Consider the following 20,955-nt stretch of genomic DNA (forward strand, 5'->3'; position numbering starts at 1 on the left):
CCTGAAAGAGTCTGTCTCCAAACACAGTCAGACCCTGAGGCACTGAGAGTTAGGACTTTGGCACATGCATTTGGAGCTGGGGGGAGACACAATCCGGTTCATAACAGACTACAATACACCACTTTGTGTCCAGATCTTCTTCCGGGGCTGGGAAACCAAGAAAGACAGGACACACAGGTGCTAGTCGATGCTCCTAACTTGGCCCACTGCTTTTAAATCAGGGCAACTTCTCAGAAAAGCAATCCCTTCTTTCACATCAAATATCTTTCCCAGTGAAGCTATCCCAGGGTGCCACTCCACTGTCCTTTATATTGGGTTAACTGAACACGGCTTTGGGGAAAAAAAAGGTATCTTTTATCTAAAATAAGATTAACTGATGTAAGATTTGATTTGAAAAGAAAATAATCTTGCATTTAAAGTAGAATGTTCAAGGTCAGAGCAAGGTCGAATGAATAGCTGTGTATCGCGTCTTGCTCTGGCAATAAATCACCCGTTTCCTGACCATCCTCACACAATACGGGCATCTGTACATTTTCTTTCTCATAAATGCAGCTTTAAGACATTGATTGCTTTTAAATGTTTCAAACATGATCTTGGAGGGCTGGTAACTGCTTTCCCAGTTTTATTCATCTTACTGACTGCTTTTAACTTTATATTTATGCCTTAAGGCATATTGCTAAGAAAGGCACCATCTCATAAACCGAAGGAAGAAAGAGATAAGTGGCGGATGGTCAGAGACATCGGATCCTGAACCGCTGGAATGGGGATGCTTCCATTCTTGTAGCAATTTATTTCTCCAAAGGATAAGCATCTAATCCAACCTGTGGCTTTGAAATCTATATTTTCCTCCACTTGACAATTCTTCCCTTTTCCAGGGTTGCTCTGCAGCCTACAGCTATGCTCTCCAGATGGATTCTTTAGCCCCGTATCTGCACGGATACACTCCACAGTCACCTCCGTGCTAGCCGCAAGCATGCTTACTCCTATTTGGTGGATCCAGAATCATCACCACCAAGTCCTCTGTCAACCTAGTGGTGTTTCGTCAGGGACGTAAGAGTGTTTTCAAACACATGAGTTCTCTCTGGCATGTAGCAGTGGGGAAAGGCCGTTTTAAGATAAATGGAAGAAGTGGAGTCTTCTCCATTTCCGTCCTGAAACTTTTGTCTTCCCACGCACTTGCAAGAAACCAAAGGACTTGGTACAGTGTAATATACAGCAGTGAAAAGCTGGAAGGAATCCAAATGTCTTGCTTAAAAGGGGATCGGGTAAGTAAATCATGGCAGGCACAACTGCATCGTATTCTGTAGAAATTAAAAATAAAGATTACAAAGAATTTAAATGCCACGGGAAATTGCCTGTGATAGAATGTCATGTAATAAAAGAGAGCTATAAAAGTTGATATGCATTATAGTTGTACGTAACAAAAAATTGCACGGGAAAAAGAAGGGAGCGAAATATATATAAATATTTTCTTACGTATTTCTATATTTTCCTAAGTGTCTACATGGTGCTGCCATTGCTTTTGTTATCAGGAAAATTTACACGTTGTTTTTTTAAAAGAAGAAAACTCTGTTCCATATTTCATTCCTTTTAAATAATCACTTGGTTGAAGAAGTGCCTGCATATCATTTCTACAGCTTCGACGAATTTTGAAAGGGAAAGTGATCAATCTTGTGCAGGCTCGGGAGGAGAGGCGGAGATTTATGGCAGTTACCAAGGAAGGGCATCCGTCGGGAGTATTCCGTCATGCACACCGCCCTTATAACAAACACACGGGGACGAGCTTTAAAAGCTCAAAGTTGGGAGGGAAATTTGAAAGTCACGCTACTGATCTGATCAAAGTAGATGGTCCAGATCGTTCCAAAGCAGAGGCTTAGAAGGTGTGATTTCTGAGTTCTTGAATTCTGTCACAGATAACGACCGTGTGTGTGTGTGTGTGTGTGTGTGTGTGTGTGTGTGTGTGTGTTATAGGGATCCAACCACATAGCCCCAATGATCTATATCACTGATAACCAAACTGATTAATTTTAGCATCAGATGCTGGAATTTGCCAGCTCAGTGTGAAAATCAGGTGGGAAAGATCTTCAGCTGGTATCTTTCTTCAAAAGAGTAGCAATCGACTTGATCATTATCTTGCCCTTCTTAACTGGGTACCTCCTTTCAGGGATGGTTCTCAATGATCCACTGTTCCTCCTACTCATTTCCCTCCCTGCAACCTGAGGTTCCGGCTCTTGCTTTCCGGGAACAAATTAATTATAGCCAGGCATCTTTACATCCTCAGACAGCGAGCTCGGCGCTTCCACAGAGAAAGGGCTTTCAATATTGATGACTAGATCTCAGCAGCCAGAATAGCATCCTTTCTCCATTGTGTGGGAGTTCAGGCTTGGGGTCTCTGAAGGAAATGTCAAGTTTCGTTACAGGCAGAATTAAATCAAAGGATAATACCAAAGACAAGCATTTTTGGGGGAAAGATATTTTTCACAGATACCCTTCTTACTTTAATGTGTCATGAGACATCGATTCTTATAATTCCACAACCTCTTAGAATTACAAAAGTTCATGGCAGAATATCCACTCATGAAAGAGAACAGATGCCTTATAAACGAACCCTTTGGATGACGATTCTTTCAGGCAGGAAAGTCCATATTTTAAGATGTGTTAATTGGAGGGGCGCCTGGGTGGCTCAGTCGGTTGAGCGTCCGACTTCGGCTCAGGTCATGATCTCGCGGTCTGTGAGTTGGAGCCCCGCGTCGGGCTCTGTGCTGACAGCTCGGAACCTGGAGCCTGCTTCGATTCTGTGTCTTTCTCTCTCTCTGCCCCTCCCCTGCTCGTTCTCTGTCTCTCTCTAGCTCTCAAAAATAAACAAACATTAAAAAAAAAAGTGTTAACTCGAACGAGTCTACCTTTATGGCCAGCCCTTTAGAGCAAGGGAAGAATAGAAGCCTGGAGCCAGACAGCATATGAGGTAGGAGATTCAGGGCAAGTCAACTACTGGAGCTATAGAACTTTAGTTTCCTCATCTGCAAAATGGGTATAATAATAATACCTCCCTCCCAGGATTATGGGAAGGATGGAATGAGTCCATCAATTAGCCAGAGCCTGGTCTGTGATACATTGGTAACATTAACCCTTGTGTACAGAGTGCTTTGTTCTCTAGAATCGGAAACATATCATCTTATAAATATGACCTCTGATTTTCTCCCTATTTCAGATTCCTGATGCTTTTTGCAGTTATAATGATGTGTACTAGAGCTTGTTAGATTTCCAATTATCTCTTCTCCACCTTCAAAATGCTGCACATCATTCTCTCTCTCTCACTCTCTCTCTCCAGCAGATAAATTTTGGTTTAAAATTGAGATTCAATCACCGTACTCTCCTATGATACTGCAAATTTACCAATTGTTGGTGAAGATTATAAAAGACTGATTAAATAGACATGGCATACTTTAAAATTTTTTTAATGTTTTAATTAATTTATTTATTTTTGAGAGAGACAGAGTGCGAGTGGGGGAGGAGCAGAGAGAGAGAGAGAGAGATAGAATCCAAAGCAGGCTCCAGGCTCCGAGCTGGCAGCACAGAGCCCAACGCGGGGCTCGAACTCACGAACCGTGAGATCATGACCTGAGCTTAAGTCGGACGCTTAACCGACGGAGCCACCCAGGCGCCCCTGCCTTAATTCAGTTTTGACTAAACTAAATAAAATGCAAACACATCATAAGTAGGCTCACGTTTTATAGTTGGCTGCATTTTACTGGCTGGTCTAGAAGTTAGAAACATGTTACCTCGGTGAAGTCAGATTTCTTCTCTGTAACATCAGACTGAAGATTTTTAAGGGCAATTTGATGATTTGAACTGTACTGGCTGTCCCGTAATCCTAGGCAAAAGGAGATAATACGGCTACTTTTTAGTAAATGAGAGGATATGATGGAATCTAGAACTCTATGGTTTCTTGGCACCCCGTCAGGTATTATACTAGCCAAGGGTGTATCCAGTATATTCTGACTCGGGATGAAACCTTGTACATTTCCTTCTTTTATTCCACCCCCTCCATTTAGGCTCTCTGGCTTTATTATTATTTAGTTTATAATTAGGCTGCAAGATTCCTTCTTCCATGCTGTTGTTTAGGGTCCTAGATTCAGTAATAATTGAACAAGTTCGGACCGCTCACATTCTCCCTCATCCTGAGTTTACACCCAGCAGGAGAGAAAAACACATATAAGGGGTTCCCAGCACCACCAGAGTCAAGAAAAGGCTGAAACTGTAAGACCAACTTTTATCCAATCTCTTAACACCACAGTGCTCGAAGGAGCTGTGAGTGGCCCAGACGCTGACTGAAACTGCTTCGGACCGGCTGAGGATAATACCTGTGACACCACGGTGGGGATAAGTAAGACACTGTGGATAGCCCTCCACAGACACACCTGCCACACTGAGAGCAGAGCATATCATCAGAGCCAAGGGCACACGGCAGGGGGCCGAGAATCGTGAACCTGGGTTCCAGCTGCCCCACCAGCAACGGGCTTGGTAGCTGTGGACAAGTCTGTGGAACCGCTCGGTGGGATTTTCCTGTCCACCAAAGCCGCCCTGCACTCCTCCGCAGCACCGAACGGGATCCACAACCCAGCACCGAACAGGATCACAACCCAGCACCGAACAGGACCCACAACCCAGCAGCATTATGATGCCCGCCTGGGTGCCTGTTGCTAAGTCAGGAATGTATACCAAACACAGGAAGGAGGGTGAAGAGAAGAAGAGCCTGCGTGGTCCAGTCTCTGCAGCCCAGGGAACAACGTCGCCCTCACAATACAGATATTCTGGGGAGAGTGATTTTTCCAAAGCCTATGAAGAACGGTTCCCCAACGGCTAGTGCTGGTGATGAGGTTCTCTAAGTTAGAGAAGAGGGAGAAGCGGCTGTCTTCATCAACTCACGAGAAGGGCTTATTAAAAATTTACAATATAATTGAAATAACTCGCAGAATTGCAAGCATTTTACGGAGAAAATGGTACACTATAGCACTTTTAATCTTGGCAGGTTTGCAAGGGGATCATGGGAATTTCAAGGGCCACCACTGACCCATCCAAAGCCTGCTCGCGTCCCCTCTCATCCTTGAGTGACGACGGAGCCCCCGTCAGCTCCAACGCAGATGCGTGGCTACACCTCCATCTCCTTCCGTTACTGAGGGACACAGATAGTCATCCAAGGTGACGTGCACAGACCACTTTCCATGAAGCACAAATATAAGACCTGAAAGATCTCAAGGATTTCTCTGCAGGGTCGATGCATCATGATGAGCTGACAATAAAGCTGATGAAGAAGGAAATCTCCTGGCTCTAGTCATGTGGCCTCGTGTTAAGAAGTCTGAAGTCAGCACAGGCTTTGGGGCCAGCTAGACCCAGAGCTGCAGCCCAGCTCAGCCCCCAGCTCACCTGCAGCAGGTGAGTTACTTGGCCTCTCTGAGTTTCTCCAGCCATAAAATGCAGAGACGAACATCTCTCGCCCAGCCTTGCCATCAAGGCCCTGAGGGCAATGTATGTAAAGGACTTGGGCCGGTGTGGGATCTGGGGTTAATGTTTGATAACCCGCACTGGTTATGACTCTTAATGAGTCTGACCAAGACAGCACCACCTCCCATCCCAGCCTAGATGGTCGCTAGAGTCAGACCACAAGGTCCCAGGATCTCTAGCTACATGCGTGGCTTTGGGAAAGTAACTCCGCATCCCTTGGCTCCTTGTTGTGAAATGGGACATAATAATGGAGCCTACTTTAGAGAGGTCCTGAAAGAGACTGAGTGGCCTACCTAACCTGCTCTCAGCACAATGCCCAGAACATAATGACATGCGATAAACATGAGCTACGGGGGAGGGGCATCACCCCTAGCAGGGAGGAGGGCCAGAACTGGGCCCAGACAAGCAGGGACTGAGTCTCAGCACTCCGCGGCTGCTGCAATATTGCCCACCAACTTCGGGGCTCAAACAGCACAGATGTGTTATCTTCCAGCTCTGGAGGTCAGACGTCCAGTGCAAGTCTCACGGAGCTACAGTCAAGGGACTGGCTGGCTGCACTCCTTTGGGAGGCTCCAGGGAGAATGTGGTTCCTTGCCTTTTCCAGCTTCTAGATGCCGCCGGCTTTCCTTGGCGTGTGGCCGCACGTCACTCAAGCTCTGTGTCCATCATCACTTCTTCTCTCTCTGACCCTCCCGCCTCCCTCTTATGGGGACCCTTGTGCTTAGATTGGACCCACAGATAATCCAGGATCACGGTCCCGTCTCAAGGTTCTTAACCACATCTGCAAAGTCCCTTTTGCCATGAAAGGTAGGATGTCCACCAATTCCGGGGACTAGGATGCAGACATCCTAGTTGGGGAGACTGAGGTAGATGCATTGGATGAAATGTAGGGCCTTTAAAACAACAAATATAAGGTCTATGCAGCAACACGGGTAAGAATTCACAATGCACTGTTTATCGAAAGAAAGGGCTCAAAAACTCACGAACCACATGACGATCAAACATGAAGACCTACGTACGAGAGTTCACAAAACTGGTAAAGTTGGAACTTATAGCCACGAGCCTATTTTGGAGTGAAAATGAGGTAAGACTAAAGCCACAAAAGACGATGTCTGATACGATGACCTCAAAGGACACGAGGAGGTGAGTTACGAGAGTGGTTAAAAGCATAGAATTTGGGAAAGAAAGACCCTGAATCAAATCCGTGTCTGCCACTCACCACTTGGTCAATTTAAGTAATTTGGGGGTAAGTTGGTTAAATTGTCAGTCTTGTTTTCCCAAGTGTCAGAGGAAACGAGACCCTGTAAGAAATAATGGGATGATGAATAGCAAGGCTGTTAGCAGAATGCCTGGCGTGCAGTGAGGACACATCCCCTGTGCCTTCCCGCTTGACCACGGATGGAGGCCCCCGCCATCGGGTGACCCCGCGCTGGCATCTCCAAGTAAGACAAAGCCGGGGGACACGTGGGGCAGGTTAGCAAGAACTGCAGTAAATGGGAGTTTTGGCTTTTCCAGTAGCTGGAACCCATGAGTTTCATGGGAAAGGGGCTCACGTCTCCCATACAGAAGATGCATTAACCAGACCAGATTGCACGTGGCCTTGGTCTTGCTCCTGGTGTGAGGACAGGAAGGGGCCAGGCCAGTCTGCTCCTCTCCACAGTGGGAGCTGGCCTGGCCCAGACCTCCCCCAGGGGCCGGTTGAGTCCACTCCGCATCAAGAAATCCTCCTGGTTAAGAGGAAACTGGCAGACGGCGGGCAGGCCCTGTGCACCTGCGGGGCATATACACCAGCGCAGGTGCCATCCCAAAAAACTCGCAGCCCGGGGCCAAATTCCAGCTGTGCCGCTTTGTGTAGTGTACATGACCTCCCTGACTCCGGTTTCCCCCCTGTGACATCAGACCCGGAGCTGTCTCCGTTCGTGCCCTGCTGTGGGGCGCCGTCCCATCCCCCAGCTGTTGGGAGGGTAGCTGTCAGTGACTCACAGCTTCACTCTTCTCTGAGAACAGTCCTCTGTGGATGCTGCACCTTTCTGTATGTTGGCCCACAGCCAGGGGTGGGACACAAAAGAGGTACAAAAGCCAGGAAAGCTCTATTGTGCATGCTCCAGAGGGTAAGCCAAGGGCCAGACTGTACCCCGTCAGGCCTCCCTAACTCTCTCACAGTCCTTTCCTGGGGCACACCCTCGCCCACATGTCTCCCAATCCCTACCTCGGGCTCTGCTTCTTGGAAACCCAATGGGGTCCTACCGCACAGCGCTGTTTAAGACTGACAGCTTTCAGAGTGGCGCTCCCGGACCACAACCTTCCGCGTCATGGGCGAACTTGCTGGAAGTGCCCATTCTCGAGTCCCACCCGCCCTCCCGCAGATCTACTAAATCAGAGAGTTGGGTGGGACTTAGCCGAGACATTTTAGCAAGCCCTCCAAAACATTCAACGCAGCTCGGGTCCGAGAACACTGCCGGTCTTAAGCCAACACGCTCTTCTACAAATGATAAGTTTAGGGCCCTGGGAGGAAACCACATGCTTTTGATCGCAAAACCACACCATGGCTTTTGGAAAACTGTATCTAGGGGGATCTAAATGGGACCCTTAACCACTTACTTCCACTAAAATGAAGCCATCAACACCACCAGCATCCTGACTTTTATTTTGATATTAATTTAAAAATCAGCCTGACTAGGGGTGGGGTCCGACTTCGGCTCGGGTCATGATCTCGCAGTTCATGGGTTCAAGCCCTGTGTCGGGCTCTGTGCTGACAGCTCAGAGCCTGGAGCCTGCTTCGGATTCTGTGTCTCCCTCTGTCTCTGCCCCTCCTCCATTCTCTCTCTCTCTCTCAAAATTAAATAAATAAACATTAAAAAATTTTTTTTAAAAATCAGCCTGATTTCAGCCAACAATCCATTGTGGGTTTACGGATCAGTTGTGTGGTGCCCAGCGCTCTGGTCCTCTGGGCCCCAGGGAGGGTGTCAACGCACTGGCATGTCTGAAGAAGTTTCCTCTCCCGAGATGGTTGGAAGGTCTGTATATGCTTCTGTCTCCATCAGCCTTAGCCACTCATCCAAGGCCATTCACCCTCAACTTTGAGCCCCTTTCCAGAGCCCACAAGCGCCATGAGCGACATTAAGTGAACACATCAAGAGACCCTAAGCCAGACACTCCTGGAATTCAGATTTCCTCTCTGGAGGAAGGTGTGCTTCAGGCACAGAGTCCAGGGCAGGAAGTTATGTAGCACTCGGGGTGTTGGGGGCCCTGGACTGAGGCAAAGGCAATGAGAAGCTCTCCCGCCCATGGCTCTGCTATCCCGGCCTCCGCGAGCCACGGACAGAGCCCTGCCAGCCAAAGGGACCCCAGCAGGGTTTGGGGTGAAATGGCCCTACAGGATGGGGTGAGTTTAGACAAATATAGAAGTGGGGTGGACAGAAGGTGGCACAGCCTGAACAGAGGTGTAAGAGAAGGTGGAAATGGCTTAGAGTACAAAAAGCAGAAAAATCCAGCATATTTGGAGACCGGCAGGTAAGCACAATGGGTGAAGCACAGGGTAGGAGCAAGGAATCACCCACAATTCCCATACAGCACCCAACAATGCTCGAGGCGTCGCTACGAAAACAGCGGACGAGCACCGCCTGATGAATCACTCCATCAAAGTCATGTGGAAATGACGTGCCCAGCCTTCAGTTAGTTTGGTGAGCACACGTGTTTGCATTCCTCCATCATCCACATCATGGACAAGAAGGCGCATCCAGATTCCCACTTCTGGGTCCATAAACGCCTCTCCTCACCTACAGCCTTAACAGGAGCTTCCGCCACGTTGAACCATACCTTACGAAAGCATTTCAAAATGGATGTTTCTCAGAACTACTTCTCCAATTTAAGTTAAACTAATCATCTCTGTGGGGTTTGACCCTGTTAGCTACCCAGTGTCTCTGGGAGATCTTTCCATCTTTGACTTCTGGAACAACGGGTCTTCTGTCTTCCTCCCTTCTGGCTACTGTGCCTTACTTTCCTTTGTGGGTTCTCTCTTTGACCATCCTGTTCTCCCTCTGGGCCCTCGTGCCGAATCTCAGACACACCGTGGCCTCTGCTCACTTTATAAACCAATGCCAAGGAAAGACCCAGATCTCCTCTGTGAGCACCAACCCCTAGAACCACCTAGCCTCCAAATCACCTAGTATGAAAGGGAACCAACCAACTCTCCCCAAGCTGCCTCCTCTCTTCCTCCTCCTCTTCTCCCTCCTCTTCCTCCTTCTCCTCTCCCTCCTCCTCCTCCTCCTTCTGCTCCTCTCCTCCTTCTCCTGCCAAACCGCACCCATTATTTTGGCAAGTGGCCACCATCCACCTATCGCCCACAATAGAAACTGAGGCATCCCTTCCTACCCCCCTCTTCCCCTCTAATGTCCAGTGGAAAGCCAAGGCCTGTTTTCCCTTACGAGATAGGCTCTGTTCCGTCCCATCTGGTTAATCCTACCAGTACTGCCTGCTCCTGGCGAGGTCACAGTCAAGCCGGTGACCCCACACCAGACTCGTCTCCTGTCTGGCTCCCCCCCCCACAATCTCCTTGACATCACCAGTTTGTGACCTTGTGGCTCCCTTGAAAAATCTAACGAAAGGATCCCCAATTTGCCCTCCCCTCCTCGAACAGGGCGTGAGAAACATACACATAAAAACCTGAGCTCCTGTGTTGGGGCCCTGGGGCTCTAGGAGACTAGGCTAAATGCCCTTAAAAGAAACCTGCTGCTACTTCCCCAAGGTGGCAGCTCCTGCGTCTCTGCGATCCCGGGTGCCACCTTTCCGATCTTCCCGTGCGGCTACCTCCTCGTGCTCTGAAACAGCTCACGACTGTCTCCTCTGGGGAGGGCTCCGTGGCTGACCCTACCCTGCATGCCCCCGGTCCAGCATGGCACCCACGTACATTTCCTGGGGCTGCCGTGACAAGTTATCACAAATGAGGTGGTGACAGGAATTTATTCTGGACGCCAGCGATCTGAAATCAAGGTACTGGCCGGCCATGCCGTGTCTGAAGGACCCGGGGGAGCATCCTCCCTTGCCACTTGCTGAGTGCTCGCGGTTGCTCGCCGTCCTCATGTTCCTTAGCATGTAGCAGTGCGACGCTCATGTCTGTGTCCATCGTCACATGGCCATCCTTCCTCTGTCTCTGTGTCTGCAAATCCCTCTCTTTACAAGGGCACCAGCCACTGGCTTTAAGCACCGCCCCCCCTCCAGTCCAGTCTGACCTCATCTCGACTCGATCTGCAAGGACGCTATTTCCGAATACGGTCACATTCGCAGGTATCGGGGATTAGGACTCCAGCGAATCTTTTTGAGGAACACAATTCAGCCTGCATCTATGCCCCTGACAGGCTGTCACTACCTTCTGTCCTCACTACACTCTTCTGTAATGATCTGTTCACGCGTCTGCCTCCCCAAGCGGACTGAGGTCTTCAGAAGACATTCTCCTATTCATCTCCCTCCTCCCGTGCCTCGTCCGGCACCTGGCCAGCTGGGGACACTCACTGCATGGTGGCTGAATGAGCAAATTATTTTATATTTGGACAAGAGTTACACCTGTGGGGCAAAAAATCACAACGTACCTTCCTCAGGCACTTTTATCGTACCTTCCCCTGGCGTTTCAAAGACATTTTACCCTGTTTCAAAGCTCTGTTAATGACAAGGAGGTGTTTGGCTAAGAAAAAAGAAAAGAAAGAAAGAAAAACCCAGCACGGTTTCCATCGGTAACTACTCTTGGAATGAGGCAGGTTCCCACCTTCCGCCTTAGGCTGGAGAACCTCTAAAGGTTGTACTTGTGATGGAGTCACCAGAATGTGTACACGGCAACCAGGGGCGGGGCAGGGAATCCACCTTGGCTTCGACAAGGAAGGAAAGTTCTCACGACCACCATGTCGAAGCTTTCCAAGGAGCACTGTGAGGTGTGAGACAAGAAGCTGTTTCACCTACTGCCTACGGTCAGATACCCATTTCTGCACCTCCTCCCCAGCTTCTCAGTACTTTATTTTTCGCCTGTTTTTGACGATGCTGGTCCTCTCGCCAAGCACCATTTTTGCCGTTTAAAAGCGCCCCGACTAGGAACGTGCATTCAGAAAACATCACAATGTTCATGTGAATAACCTGTTTTTAATACGTGACCAAATTCCGCGAGCCAGTTTATCTAAAATATTGGGCAATGTAACAGTCGGTTTACCACGCAAGCTATTATAAGAACAATCGGTTTTCATACAATTTAATAAAACACCTTTGACACTAAATTATAATGAACGTTGTTTTATCATTTATGCCCAACCACATCTGAGGTAGCTTATAATTAGCAACGAGGATTTTTGCCAAAAGATAGAACATGCAGGGGCACCAGGATGGCTCAGTCGGTTAAGGCATCTGACTCTTGATTTCGGCTCAGGCCGGGATCTCACGGTTCGTGGGATCGAGCCCCACGTGGGGCTCTGCGTGCAACGACGGTGCAGAGCCCGCTTGAGATTCTCCCTCCCCCACCTCTCTCTGCTCCTACCCCACTCTCTCTTTTGCTCTCTCAAAATAATTAAACTCCAGAAAGGGAGAACTGTGATAAACGAAGCAAGTGGGGACCTGGAGAAATCACCGAACCATATCGCCTGGACTGAAGGTGACGCTGGTGCAGATGAATCGCAACCTAAGGGCGAGTGTGCAACAGCCAGGTCCACGGGGGGACACGATCCACCGACTGCAGAACTCCTTACTTTTCAAATGAAATATGCCGTTTCATAAGGAAAGTGGTTTCATCCCTGGAGACAAGGCATTGGCAGCGTGGGTCTCTATGTAAATGGCCAGCACCTTGGTAAGCCTTTTCACAAACACCAAACCAATGTAGATTTCACTGGCTGATCCCAAGGGGCGTGGAGTCCGGTCAATGTCACTGGTACATCTTCACGCCCAAAATTTATTTTCCCCTCTTTACGAGACAACCCATGCCGGTCACAGTGTTACCTCCTTTGATGCTCAAAATGGCTTTATGAGGAGGGCATGGTTATTACCCCAGTTTTACAGGTGAGGAAGCTGAGCCTCCTTGAAGAAACCCACCAGGGTCACCCGACCAGTAAGCCTCAAGCTAAGACTCTGCAATAATTAACGATCACTGTCCCTGCAGAAAGGGTAGAAATGGGACAGGGTCTGTAGACCTGGTAACATCTCTGAAGCGTGAGAAAGTGCCTGGGCTTTGGTGGCAGGGCCCCGGGTGACACCCCAGTGCCACCGTGTTCTAATGCTAGAACCTTGGACGAGCCACACAACCTCCAAGCCCGTGTCTGCTCCTCGGTCTGAGAGGCATACTGACACAGGCATTGTCGGGCTGGGACGTATGAAATGAGCTGAAGGAAGGTTTTTGTGGGCTCGGCACAGCATCTGGGACACAACGGGCCCTCGAGAAAATGGACCGTGTTATCAGCCCCAGTTTTACGTCTAACTTTCATCTCAGAAAATCAAGGCCATAGAGATGTTTTGAGAGCCTATCCGTGGACCTTCCAGCCATCTTACAGCTGATTTCCGACAGGCCTGGAATCTGACGCACCGTGTCTCTGGCCCTCGGTGTCTGGGCTGGCTCCCCTGGGGGAGAGTGCAAGGGCTGGGCGACCAGGTGTGATCGGGTGCACACGCCAGCGTTCCGTAAGCCGCGATGCCCGCTCGAGCGCACGGTATTCAGTAATCACACCGCGACCTCGGTGCAACAAACGTTTAATGAGGACCTAACGTTTTGAGGACCCAAGTTAGGTGACGGGGTAACGAAGATGAATAGGGCATAGGAGTCCCTGCCTTTGAAAAGCTGGTAGCCTGACGGGGGGGTTGAGGTACAAAACAAGGCCTCTTTGAATGCAGCATGGATTTGATCATTTGCCCTCATGGGCTGTCTTCTGTTGACCCCCTCAATTGCAGTAAAACACACATAAAGGTATGATCGTCGTCACTTTTCAGTGTCCAGTTCTGTGGCATTCGGTATGTTCCCCTTTGTGAAACCATCAGGACAGCACCACCCCTCTCCAGGACCCTTTACCTTGTACACCTGAAGCTGTGCCCACGAAAGCTAACTCCCCCATTCCACACCCCCGGGCTCTGGGCGACACTATTCTACTCTCTGCCTCCCTAAATGTGACTGCTCCAGAAAGATAACATAAGCGGACTCACACAGCGCTTGTCATTTTGTGACTGCCTTGTTTCACCGAACGTGTCCTCAAAAGTCACGCGTGCCATAGCCAGTATCAGCATTTCCCTCCTCTTTGTTTTTTTTAAAACCCTATTTCTTTTTTTTTTAATTTTTTTTAACGTTTATTTACTTTTGAGAGAGAGTGACATAGTGTGAGTGGGGGAGGGGCAGAGAGGGAGGGAGACAGAGAATCCGAAGCGGGCTCCAGGCTCCGAGCCGTCAGCACAGAGCCCGACGCGGGGCTCGAACCCATGAGCCGTGAGATCAGGACCTGAGCTGAAGTTGGACACTTAACGACTGAGCCATCCAGACATCCCGTCCTTCCTCTTTAAAGCTGAGTAATACTCCGCTGTGTGTATAGACCACATTTTGTGTATCCATTCACCTGTCGGTGGATGTTTGGGTCGCTTGTACCCTTAGCTATCGTGAATAATGCTGCCGTGAACCCAGCCGTACAAATACTCCTTCGAGTTCCTGCTTTCAGTTCTTTCTGCAGGTTATCTTGTGCCTTTCGTTCTGAACTCCTGTTGGTCTTATTAGCTAATATTTTCTTAGCAAACGCTTGAGTTCTTTTTTGAGGAGTAGATAGGGCAAAGAGACACGTGGATAGATCATTTTAGTAGCCCTCTTAAAAGCATCTCTGAAAAGTAATCATTCCCTCCACCTTTTGTTCCCCTATGTACAGGGGGAGGGGAGAGGGAGGGGGGTCATTTTAAGTCCCTCATTTTAAGTCCATGACAGAGGTAAGCAAGTAAGCAGAAGTGGCCTCTGTCGTGTAATCCAAATCCCTTCAACGGGGGCTCCCCTCTCAAAAGAGAGTCTTGTGAGTTGGAGGGCAGCCCAGGTCAGCGGAAAACCGGGGCCTGGGGCTGGGGGGACAGGGGTTCTGCCAGGTTCCCAAGGAATGTGCAGCCTCCCCTAAGCAGGGGGCCTGGGTCTCGGCTGCAGGGAGGAGGAGTAGGAGAGGTTGAAAGAGGGCACTGTTTCCTCCTTTCTTTTGGCTTCAAAAGGGACACAGCGTGGGGCACCTGGGTGGCTAAGTCAGTTGAGCGTCCGACTTCGGCCCAGATCATGATCTCACAGTCCTTGAGTTCGAGCCCCGCATTGGGCTCTGTGCTGACAGCTCAGAGCCTGGAGCCCCTGCTTCGGATTCTGGGTCTCTGTCTCTCTCTGCCCCTTCCCCGCTCACACTCTGTCTCTCTCTGCCTCTCAAAAATAAAGAAAACTAACTAACTAAATTAATTAATTAATTAATTAAAGGGACACAGCATGATGTGGCCTGCAAAGCCCAGACGGGCAGCAAGGACGTTGGGCCCAGATCCCACCTGGCCACTCAGCTGTGACCTTGAGCCGGTCAGCCCCTCTTCCCGGCTCAGCTTCCCCATCTGTGACACGTGGACTGTGCAGGGGCCTGCATGGCCTCAGGGACACCGTCTAGGTCTGCCATGCGGCCCTGCCCCAAGACATCAAGGGGTGTCAAGGTCACCAAGGAACATCAAGGTCACCAAACGAGCCATTATTATCTTGTGTCGAGAGTCACAGGGTGGTTTGATTTCAGAGGGGCCATTTCTGCCTTCACAGGTGGTGCCAGCAACCTGGGACCCTACTCTGGACACCAGTGAGCAGAAAGAGACCCCTACGTGGGCGTCCCCCCCCCACCCCGTGTGCCCCAGGCTGCAACGGAACGCACTCAGCCGACTTGCAGCCAAGGCAGCGTCCTGCAGGATGAGCAAGGGGGAGTTGTTTGTTTGCTTTTAGTTCAGGCCTGGAGAGCAAGCACCACGCAGGGCAGAAAACCGGGCGGTCTTCGAAACCTCCTGCAAAAGGACCCGGAGTGACGTCCGGCCCAGCCGTAGAGCCACACGCTCCACGAGACTAAGACAACCTGTCGGCTCAGGGCGCGTTACGCAAACAAGCCGCAGGAATATTTTCATGAGAGGTCAGCGTGGGTTTCCTCTCCTTCCCGAGGAGCAACCTGACTCCAGTCTGTGGGTCTGTGCGGCTTCTCGTTTCTCGCCCTGCGTCCGCCTGACCTGGCAGGAGCCCGCGGAGAGGGAAACAGGCTCCCCCGTGAGCTGGACAGACGAGGGTGGCGCAGCACCCAAGGGCGCCGGTCGTCAATCTCTCATTTAGGTAAATGGCGTGTAGGAGCCATTGGGCGCACACTGTATCTCGGGGCCCTGTCGGGGGAGAGAGCTGCCGGCCCTGACCCAGGTCCGAGAGACCAGGCTCGGGGATGCTCACGCACACTCGGCCCTGCTCCCGGGTGTCTGTGCAGGAAGCCGAGTGGCCCCTCATCTACACATCTCCCTGAAAGCTTAGCAGCTGCGCGGGCCAGATAGACAAGGTTGCTGTGTTCGCTGGGCACTGTTGGTTTTGAATGGTGTGGTTTTCCCATTTTTGTTACCACTGATGCTCCTGTTTAATGGGGCAAAGATCCAGAGCCCCATGTTCCCTGCCAGTCCCTCCTGCTCTAACAGACCCTATACGAGACCCAGGAAACCCACCCCCTTCAACGTGGAGGCACATAAGGAGAAAGGCTGCCGCAAATATCAGCTCGTCCACACCGGCCGCTTTGCAAGGAAAGGACACAGAGGCTCTGAGAGGGGCAGGGCTTGCCAGAGCAGCTCCAGCTGGGGAGCGGCAGAGTCCGTCGGGCTCCTGGGAAAGAGCCCTGCTCTCCAGCTCTCCTTGTCTTCTAACTCACCCCTCCCGGCTAGACTCCCCTCTCTGCAGCTGACTTTTTCTACTTTATTTTTAATTTTTTTTAACATTTATTTATTTTTGAGAGAGAGAGAGAGAGAGAGCGAGCACTCACGAGCAGGGAGGGGCAGAGACAGAGAGAGAGACACACACACGCAGAATCCAAAGCAGCATCCATGTTCTGAGCTGTCAGCACAGAGCCCGACGCAGGGCTGGAGATCACGACCTGAGCCAAGGTCGGACACCCAACCATCTGAGCCACCCGGGTGCCCCATTACTGTCCATCTTTCTGACTATAGGGTGGGTAGTGCCATCTCATTGTGGTTTCGATTTGCATTCTCTTAATGACTAAAATATTGTCTACTCTTTCATGTGATTGTTGGCTGTCGGTGTATGTCTCTGAAGAAACGTCTATTCAGACCCTTTGCTCGTTTTTAAATTGGGTTACTAGTCTATTTATAGCAACTGTAAGAAAAAGATGTGTAATGATGCCTCCCTTTCCCCCACCCCCCTAAATGTGTAAACTGAACAACAGTGATTCTCAGACTCCCATAGACAGGGTTTCACATTAATGGACCTTCAGTGAGAGAGACATTATTTCATGGAAGCTAAGAGAAGGTCCTTTGGCGTTCCATAAATAAGAACTTGAGTTTAGTTTGACCACTTAAAATGTGTAACTTCGAGAGAAAAACAAAAACATGGGGCGCCTGGGTGGCTCAGTCGGTGAAGCGGCCGACTTCGGCTCAGGTCATGGTCTCGCGGTTTGTGAATTCGAGCCCCGCGTCGGGCTCTGTGCTGACAGCTCAGGGCCTGGAGCCTGCTTCGGATTCTGTGTCTCCCTCTCTCTGCCCCTTCCCTGCTCACACTCTGTCTCTGTCTTTCAAAAATTAATAAATGTTAAAAAAATTTAAAAAAAGAAAAGAAAAACAAAAACCCAGACTCTTAAATACATAAAACGAGTGGTTGGCAGAGAGGGAGTGGGGGAGTAGGGGGTAGGTGAAATAGACAAAGGGGATTAAGACCTCACTTAGCGTGAAGAGCACTGAGTAATGTATAGAATTGTTGAATCACCTGAAACTAACATTACACTGTATATTAATTATACTTCAATAAAAAATAAATAACAAAAAAGTTTGTGACTTAGACAAGTTCCCGAACTCTCTGTGCCTCAGTTTCCCCATCTGCAAAACAGGGATGATGGTATCTGTTTCACTGGGTTATTATGAGCGGTGAGAGAGAAGACACACTGAAAACCCTTAGGATGTGGCTTGGCATATAGAAAGCACTCGATAAAATTCATTTATTTCTCCAGGGAATATTTATGTATCACCAACCCTGTGCCAGGCACTAGTGTAGACCCTGAAGTCACGGCAATGGGCAAAATAGACAGAACATCTCTGCCCGCGTGGAGTTTATATGCAGCTTAACATTTTAGCAAAAGTTAATGATTCTAGTTATTATTATAATTCAACATTTTTACTCTTGATTGCAAAATAAGTACCAGCTCATCAGAAACCAGAAACTAGAATGACAAGATAAAGTTTCACTAATGAACTTGAACTTTAGAGAGAGCTGAAGCATTAGCTTCAGTAATTACCGCTCTCCTGCCGGCTCCCCGGAATAGCCTTTCCTTTCTCTCTACTTGCACAGAGACACAAAGGAGCGGTGCCTAAGGAGGCACCCGGCCGTGGGTCCACCGGCTCTTAGGAAGGTGAAAAAAAAGGAGCAAACACCAGGATTTAGCACTTTTAGGTGTCTGAGCAAAGAGAGGGAGAACACACCAATCTAAGGGAATTTTAGAAGCGTAAGAGCAGATATTTTTTCCAAATAGGCTAGAGACGTAAATGAGAAGGGTAGTTGGGCAGAAAGAGCAAAAGCAGAGCAGCTCCAGCTTCTTGAAAAACAGGTCAGGTGGGGCCGGGTGGGGCTGAACCTGAGACCGAATGAAGGGTAACACTGAGGAGCTCGTCTGGGCATGAGATGCACAACTTAACCCGACTAAGTTGGGGCTGCACGATCACAGGAAACCCTGCTTTGTGCAGAGGGCAGTGGAAACCCATGAAACTGACCTGCACTGAAGGCCAGATTCACCATGGACTAGCCATGTGAACCGAAAAAGTCATTTGCCTTTTCTTAACTTCCTCATCTGAAAAATGGACTATCAATCCCAACCTCATCCATCAGGTTAGATTCTCAAGTCCTTCTAAGAGAATATTCCCACCATCTGGGATGGGAGGCTTCTAGAAGCACCTAGTTGTCGATGCCCAGCTTCCTGTGGGACTCTCTAAGATGCCCAGATGACCCCAGCCTCTTTGTGTGTGTGAGGGGAGATGTCAAACCTAAGAGGACAGGGCTATCAATAGGCTGCCTTTGGAAGACAGACACACAAATAGTCAGGGCAGAGGAATTTTCCCTATCAGATATCAAAATTTAAAAATGTAGAGAAAATGTCAGTGCATCGCTATAGGAATAAACAAAAAAAATGACTAGTGGAAAAGAATAAGGAACCCAGAAAGAGACGCTCCCATATATGAAATGTGAAAAATAATGAGGTGGCACGGATAAAAACAAACCATAATAAACGATGCTGGGACAATTAGTTGTCAGTAGTTTAAAAACCAAAATCCATTCCCTACACCCTCCCATGCCCACAAATCTAAAAACTTAAATTGGAAAGGTAAGGCTTTGAAACTGTTAAGAGATAAAACAGTCATGACCTTGGGAAAGACATGATACCTTTAAAATGTCCCCAAAGCAAACATTACCAAATAAAAGTTTGATGAATTCAAGTATTTTTAAGAACTTCTGACCACTGATAGATGTGATAAAAAGAGGAAGCTATAAATTAGAATAAGGTATTTGCAACCCCCCAGAGAGTTAGTATAACAAGAAGAAAAAAAACTTCCATAAATTAATTTGAGGAAGACTGGCAACCCAATGGAAAAAATAGGCAAAGACAGAACATACATTTCTCAGAAGAGGAATGTTCACTGAACAACCGAACTGAATAGATAGATATGGATACATATATCTGTTCGTTGAATAACCTCATAAGTAAATAGAGAAATGGAAATAAAATCATAATAAAAGACTGGTTCATATCTACCCAACCGGTAAAAAATAACAATGCTAAATATTGGTAAAGACACAGGACAACAGAGACTCCCATATTTGGCAGACAAGCATCCGCTGACACAACCGCTGTGACCGTGACCTAGGGAAGGTGAAGATGATCTCGTTCTGATTTATAGTATTTCATCAAAATTCAGCACTTCGTTGAGTATAAGATGTACTATTCTCTTATGTATCACCACGAAAGAAAAAGCTTCCAATTATGCTCTGAGATGCCAGGAATTTTAAGACACATTCCGATTTCAGACACATTAAGATATAAGAAATTATGTGTCTTAGAATAAATGACATATGGTGTGTGTATAAGAAACCTGCTCATTGACACCAGAATTTCCAAGACTGTCCACAGCACCATTGCTCTTAATGACAAAATCCTGAAAACAACCACAATGTACTCTGATAGGAGAACTTATAAATAGTGAGAGAGTCAACAGCCTAGCAGTGAATATAAATAAATGACAGCTGCACACATTAACATGGATGACAAAAAGCAAATGAAAATAAGAGAAGAAATGAATGAAAGCACAGGAAAAAAAATGAAAGAAAAATTAGCAAAACCAAAACTGGGGTTTTTGAGGGAAAGAAAAACTAACAAAACCAATCAAGAAAGCCATGAAAAACACATACAAGTAGCCACTTCCAGGAATGGAAGAGGTGTTAAGACGACAGGCATGAAAAGGATAATGAACATGTTTTATGGGAATAAATTCAACACAGAAAAGATGCACAAATTGCTTTTAAAAAATACGACTTTACCAAAATTGACGCAAGATAAAACAGAAAGTCTTAGGAGTCCTATAGCTCTTATAGGAATTCAGTCATTATTAAAAACACCTTTTTATAAAGAAAACTCCAGGCACCGATGGCTTCACTGGAAACAATGAACAGGATGAGACAGCAGAAAATCAAATCTTAGCTCAGGCAGCCTGTAGGCATATATCGCAAAGATGAACTTCAAGAAGAAAGATAAGGCCAATACTACGAGACTCTTGGGAAATTAGAGGCGGCCAGCACAACCTACCACAGACTAACAGTAACATCTGATAAAGACGTTATAAAACATAGAGAGGAGGTACGAAAACTACAAATCAGTGTCCCTCCTAAACATAGACCAGTGGTTCTCAGCTGGGCTAATTGCCTCCTGAGGAATATTTGGCACTATCTGGAGACATTTCTGGTTGTCATCACTGGCGGAGTAGGTGCTGCTAGTGACTGCAGATGTTCCCTTCCAAGAAGTCACAGAGCTGGGCTCCAAAGCCCCCCTCCCAGGGGCTGGCATCACGGCTACATCTTTGTCCCATTCATCAGCACTTGCCTTGGCCCCAGGAACTCTCAGACCCTGAGGCTGGAGCCTTTACTGGGTTCCATCCAAGCTGGGTCACCCTGGGTCAGCCCCCAATAAGTGGAGTCAGGACTCATATACAGAGTGAGCA

At 48.3% G+C, this 20,955-nt stretch overlaps 1 protein-coding gene across 7 annotated transcripts in view; it reads right to left on the reverse strand.

The window, feature by feature from the left end:
* Positions 1 to 20,955, reverse strand: part of CD2H10orf90 (chromosome D2 C10orf90 homolog) — a 264,239-nt gene that overhangs the window by 70,428 nt on the left and 172,856 nt on the right. Inside the window, exons 1-2 of one of the 7 annotated variants that reach the window (XM_042960024.1) lie at positions 11,094 to 11,290; positions 3,783 to 3,874 (exon numbers count right to left, since the gene is read on the reverse strand). The exons of 4 other annotated variants lie outside the window; for them this stretch is intronic. The gene's annotated coding sequence lies outside the window, so the exon portion shown is untranslated. Of the gene's footprint in view, positions 1 to 3,782; positions 3,875 to 11,093; positions 11,291 to 20,955 lie in introns of those variants that run through there. 2 more of the 7 variants (XM_042960023.1, XM_042960026.1) reach the window with 2 other exon arrangements.

Source organism: Panthera tigris, chromosome D2 (assembly GCF_018350195.1).
Source record: "Panthera tigris isolate Pti1 chromosome D2, P.tigris_Pti1_mat1.1, whole genome shotgun sequence".
Taxonomy (NCBI): Eukaryota; Metazoa; Chordata; class Mammalia; order Carnivora; family Felidae; genus Panthera; species Panthera tigris.